This window comes from Rhinopithecus bieti, unplaced genomic scaffold, assembly GCF_001698545.2.
Source record: "Rhinopithecus bieti isolate Rb0 unplaced genomic scaffold, ASM169854v2 scaffold_18548, whole genome shotgun sequence".
In the NCBI taxonomy this organism is placed as follows: domain Eukaryota; kingdom Metazoa; phylum Chordata; class Mammalia; order Primates; family Cercopithecidae; genus Rhinopithecus; species Rhinopithecus bieti.
In genome coordinates, this window is record NW_016809526.1 from 1,227,711 (window position 1) to 1,233,692 (window position 5,982).

Consider the following 5,982-nt stretch of genomic DNA (forward strand, 5'->3'; position numbering starts at 1 on the left):
CAAGCAATCCTCCTGCCTCAGTCTCCCAAGTAGCTGTGACCACAAGTGCACACAATCGTGCTCGGCTAATTAAAACTTTTTTTTGTAGAGATGGGGTTCCACCATGTTGTTCAGGCCGATCTTGAACTCCTGGGCTCAAGTGATCGTCTGCCTTGGCCTCCCCAAGGGTTGGGATTATAGGCATGAGCCACAGCGCCTGGCCTTTTGCTGTTTATTGTGTACCAATTACACCTCAAGAAAGATGAACAAACAAAAAGAAAATCTAAGCTGGGCCCAATGGCTCATGCCTGTAATCCTAGGACTTTGGGAAGTTGGGGTTGGAGAATCATTTGAGGCCAGCAGTTCGAGACCAAAATGGGCAAGGTAATGAGACCTCGTCTCTACCAATGAATGAATGAATGAATGAATGAATAAATAAGCTGGAAATGGCAGCACATGCCTGTAGCCTCAGTTACTCAGGAAGCAGAGGCAGGAGATGGCTTGAGCCCAAGAGGTTGAAGCTACAGTGCCTCTGCACTCCAGCCTGGGTGATACAGCACGACTCTGTCTCAGAAAACAAACCAACAAAAAGAACGTCAAAAGGAGGGCAATCTACAATAATTCCTAATGAGAAATCTTTTGGACCACGCAGATGCTCACCCGTTCTCATCGATAAATCTTTCGAAATAGCTGCTGAACTTAAAGACGATTCTATAGACTTTTGTTATGTAAAAAGACAGTGTTCCAAATTTGCTGACATTTTCCGACATGGTAGGTTGTTCTCAGAGACACAATTCCTGGCAGATTTTTTTTTTTTTTTTTCCTGGTACAGAGTTTGACTCTTATTGCCCAGGCTGGAGTCCAATGGCACGATCTTGGCTCACTGCAACCTCTGCCTCCCGGGTTCAAGTGATTCTCTTGCCTCAGCCTCCTGAGTAGCTGGGATTACAGGCATGTGCCACCATGCCCAGCAAATTTTTGTATTTTTAGTAAAGACAGGGTTTCACCCTGTTGGCCAGACTAGTCTCGAACTCCTGACCTCAGGTGGTCCACCTGCCTTGGCCTCCTAAAATGCTGGGATTACAGGTGTGAGCCATTGCTCCTGGCTGGAGATATTTTGAAAACAAAATAAAACAAATGCATAATCTGATTCCTCATGGTTAGAGGAGATAGTCTAAAACTGAGTATGCTAGTAACTACTTTTAAAAGAAACTTTCTAAAAGATTTTAAAACAGATGTTTGGAACTATTTCTATTATTATGTGATTTTGTCACTAAAATGATGTGTGTCACTTTGAAAAAACTCATACATTCCCACTTCAAAAGTTGGGACCCCATACATATATATACCTACTATGTACCCATAAAAATTATTTAAAAAGTTGGAACCAGAGTCTTCTAACTTGCTTAAAATGTTTCAATTTAAATTTCCAGGCTTTCAAACCATTTATTAAAACTATCGAAATGGAACACCCTCTGATTATTTAATTTGCAGGAACAACTGATTGGATCAGAAAGGATTTAAATTTGCTAGTGAATTTCAAGAAACAACTTCTGTGTAATTGGTGAATGAGACTAATAAACATTTTAATTTAAGAAACATAATATCTTTTTCCCCTTTGTCTGTACCTATCTTTGTGAGATGCCTTTTTTAGCTAAGGTACTCATGAAAACCAAGTAATGAAAGAACATGAACTTAAAACCAGACCTTCAAATTGCCCTATCGTAAAGTATTCAATCAATATTTTTAAAAAAATTATGCAAAATTTAAAGTTACATTGCTCTCTTTAAAATATTAATATAATACAATCTATATATGTATAATATGGATTATATTTTATATATACACACGATATTACTGTATTTTTTTCTTTGTTTTTGAGACAGAGTCTCACTCTGTCCCCCAGGCTGGAGTGCAGTGGCGCGATCTCGGCTCACTGCAACCTCCACCCCTAGGTTTAAGCAATTCTCTGCCTCAGCCTCCGGGAGTAGCTGGGATTACAGGCGCATGCCACCACGCCCGGCTAATTTTTTGTATTTTTAGTAGAAACAGGGTTTCACCATCTTGGCCAGGTTGGTCTTGAACTCCTGACCTCGTGATCCACCCGCCTAGGCCTCCCAAAGTGCTGGGATTACAGGCGTGAGCTACTGTGCCCAGCCATAATATTACTATTCTTAATGAGATAAAATGTTTTTTGGTACCATTCATAAATAAAGTAAAGCAAGCATTATTTTAGAAAATCTACTAATGTACTACTAAGGATACAAGATTAAAAATGTGGTAAGCTCTATTCTAGTGATGTTTCTGAAGGTGATGTAATTCTCTAGATACTAGCATCCCTGGGATGCTACCCTCCCCCCACAACTAGTGACTGTGACTTATGGGAACTGGCCAGGCTTACTGCTTGAACCCAGTTTTTTTTTTTTTTTTTTTTTTTTTGAGACGGAGTCTCGCTCTGTCGCCCAGGCTGGAGTGCAGTGGCCGGATCTCAGCTCACTGCAAGCTCCACCTCCGGGGTTTACGCCATTCTCCTGCCTCAACCTTCCGAGTAGCTGGGACTACAGGCGCCCGCCACCTCCCCCGGCTAGTTTTTTTGTAATTTTTTTAGTAGAGACGGGGTTTCACCGTGTTATCCAGGATGGTCTCGATCTCCTGACCTCGTGATCCGCCCATCTCGGCCTCCCAAAGTGCTGGGATTACAGGCTTGGCCACCGCGCCCGGCCGAACCCAGTTTTGTTCTAAATATAGTTACGGAGTTTGTGTATACAAGTTCAGTGTGCTGTCTTGGTTTTATTGGAGCAGTCTCAGGTCTATAGCATATCTAAAGCAATCAGTAATCACATTTGGATGTTGTGTTAGAACACGTGGTTATGATATGGTTTCATGTAATGACCTCCAAAAATAGCATAACACTCATGATGACTGTAAATTATTAATCAAGTCAATGTGGACTGGGAAGCACAGGCCCCAGAAGCAGCTGACCTAGCAGGTTTTATTCCAGAAGATAGCACCCTAATTATCCTGGAGCCATAACAAAAGCCATAAAAAACCCTCTGTACAGGCTCATTCAGGGAGCCCAGAGTGATTTAGGGGATTATTTTGCAACCAATAAAAGCCTAACATTGACAAAAGTGAGAAGCCACAGTGGAAATACTGTGATGATGTAGACTGCTTCTCGACTTTGGCTGGACCTTCAGGCCACCTGGGGCACTAGTATTTAAACAAACACACAAAAAATCCTCAAGGTATTCCAATATGCAGCCATGGTTGAGAACCACTTTTACAACCTCAATCATCATTGCATTTGCTTCACTTTCACTTCGGACATGATAGAGAAACTGGTACCCGACTTGCCCTCTGCTAAAACAACGATAAAAATAGACAGAATAGTCGCCGTTACTCCGAGGAGAGACCAGTCGGTAGAGGGGTGCAAAAATGCAGAGTAATAAAACTTTTAACTTGGAGAAGCAAAACCATACTCCAAGAAAGCATCATCAACACCACCACCAGCACCAGCACCACCAGCAGCAACAGCAGCAGCCGCCACCACCACCAATACCTGCAAATGGGCAACAGGCCAGCAGCCAAAATGAAGGCTTGACTATTGACCTGAAGAATTTTAGAAAACCAGGAGAGAAGACCTTCACCCAACGAAGCCGTCTTTTTGTGGGAAATCTTCCTCCCGACATCACCGAGGAAGAAATGAGGAAACTATTTGAGAAATATGGAAAGGCGGGTGAAGTCTTCATTCATAAGGATAAAGGATTTGGCTTTATCCTCTTGGAAACACGAACCCTAGCGGAGATGGCCAAAGTGGAGCTGGACAATATGCCACTCCGTGGAAAGCAGCTGCGTGTGCGCTTTGCCTGCCATAGTGCATCCCTTACAGTTCGAAACCTTCCTCAGTATGTGTCAAACGAACTGCTGGAAGAAGCCTTTTCTGTGTTTGGCCAGGTAGAGAGGGCTGTAGTCATTGTGATCGAGGATGATCGAGGAAGGCCCTCAGGAAAAGGCATTGTTGAGTTCTCAGGGAAGCCAGCTGCTCGGAAAGCTCTGGACAGATGCAGTGAAGGCTCCTTCCTGCTAACCACATTTCCTCATCCTGTGACTGTGGAGCCCGTGGACCAGTTAGATGATGAAGAGGGACTTCCAGAGAAGCTGGTTATAAAAAACCAGCAGTTTCACAAGGAACGAGAGCAGCCACCCAGATTTGCACAGCCTGGCTCCTTTGAGTATGAGTATGCCATGCGCTGGAAGGCACTCATTGAGATGGAGAAGCAGCAGCAGGACCAAGTGGACCGCAACATCAAGGAGGCTCGTGAGAAGCTGGAGATGGAGATGGAGGCTGCAGGCCATGAGCACCAGGTCATGCTAATGAGACAGGATTTGATGAGGCGCCAAGAAGAACTTCGGAGGATGGAAGAGCTGCACAACCAAGAGGTACAAAAACGAAAGCAACTGGAGCTCAGGCAGGAGGAAGAGCGCAGTCGCCGTGAAGAAGAGATGCGGCGGCAGCAAGAAGAAATGATGCGGCCGCAGCAGGAAGGATTCAAGGGAACCTTCCCTGATGCGAGAGAGCAGGAGATTCGGATGGGTCAGATGGCTATGGGAGGTGCTATGGGCATAAACAACAGAGGTGCCATGCCCCCTGCTCCTGTGCCAGCTGGTACCCCAGCTCCTCCAGGACCTGCCACTATGATGCCGGATGGAACTTTGGGATTCACCCCACCAACAACTGAACGCTTTGGTCAGGCTGCTACAATGGAAGGAATTGGGGCAATTGGTGGAACTCCTCCTGCATTCAACCGTGCAGCTCCTGGAGCTGAATTTGCTCCAAACAAATGTCGCCGATACTAGTAAGTTGCAGTGTCTAGTTTCTCAAAACCCTTAAAAGAAGGACCCTTTTTGGACTAGCCAGAATTCTACCCTGGAAAAGTGTTAGGGATTCCTTCCAATAGTTAGATCTGTCCTGCCTGTACTACTCTAGGGAGTATGCTGGAGGCAGAGGGCAAGGGAGGGGTGGTATTAAACAAGGCAATTCTGTGTGATATATTGTTTAATCAGTTCTGTGTGGTGCATTCCTGAAGTCTCAAATGTGAGTTGTTGAGGGCCTGGGGGAAACCATGGCAAAGTGGATCCAATTAGAGGGCCCATCTAATCTTGATCATTCCGTTTTTTTGTCCATCTTGTTTCGTGTCCTTGCCCCGCTCCCAAGGACGGCAGTTCACTCTGCTCACCCAGGTTGGACTGTACTGGCACGATCTCAAGCTCACTGCAACGCTCTGCCTCGCGGGTTCAAGCGTGTCCAGGCTGATCGGTTGCAGACTCCTGACCTCAATGATCATCCAGCCTGCGGCCTCCCAAAATGCTGGGATTACAGGGGTTGAGCCACAGGTGCCATCCTTACTTTTATTCTTTACACTCGCCCTAGTCCCAGAGGAATACTGCCAATACACACAAAAACCAAAACATCCCGCAATACTTTAGCACCCCCATTGCTCCATTTCACTGTCCAGGTGAGAATTCAGGCGAAAGTCCAAAAGGGTCATCAGGCAATGTGCGTACGTTTCTGTTATATCCGCATATATTACCCTTCATGTCCTTAAAGGAAGACATTTTCTGCTTAGAGATTTTTCATTCTAGTATATTCTTTAAAAAAAAAAAAAACTTGTGTTATACTTGTCCTCCATCTTTTTCTTGGGTGAGGACAGCCCAGGAATGGACCTTTTGATGTTCTATGATGTTGCTGTTCACAGCCTTTTCTTGATAGGGCCTAGTACAATCTTGGGAACCAGGTTGCTGGTATACTGAAGGTCTGACAGTAGCTCTTAGACTCGCCTATCTTAGTTAGTCACGCGTGTCATTTTTTTTCATTGTGTGTACTGTTGTTTTGATTCTGCTCTGATATATTGGAGTTTTTCTGAGAGAATGGAGCAGTAATGCAGCATCAACCTATTAAAATTGTACATTTTGAGCCTTTAAAAGGAAAAGTAGACAGCATCA

The 5,982-nt window shown here is 44.6% G+C and overlaps 1 pseudogene across 1 annotated transcript; it reads left to right on the forward strand.

The window, feature by feature from the left end:
* Positions 1-3,369: 3,369 nt before the first annotated feature.
* LOC108540550 (non-POU domain-containing octamer-binding protein pseudogene) lies at positions 3,370-5,039 on the forward strand (annotated as a pseudogene). The gene has a single exon (XR_001888702.1). The product of XR_001888702.1 is annotated as a non-POU domain-containing octamer-binding protein pseudogene (transcript).
* Positions 5,040-5,982: the final 943 nt, after the last annotated feature.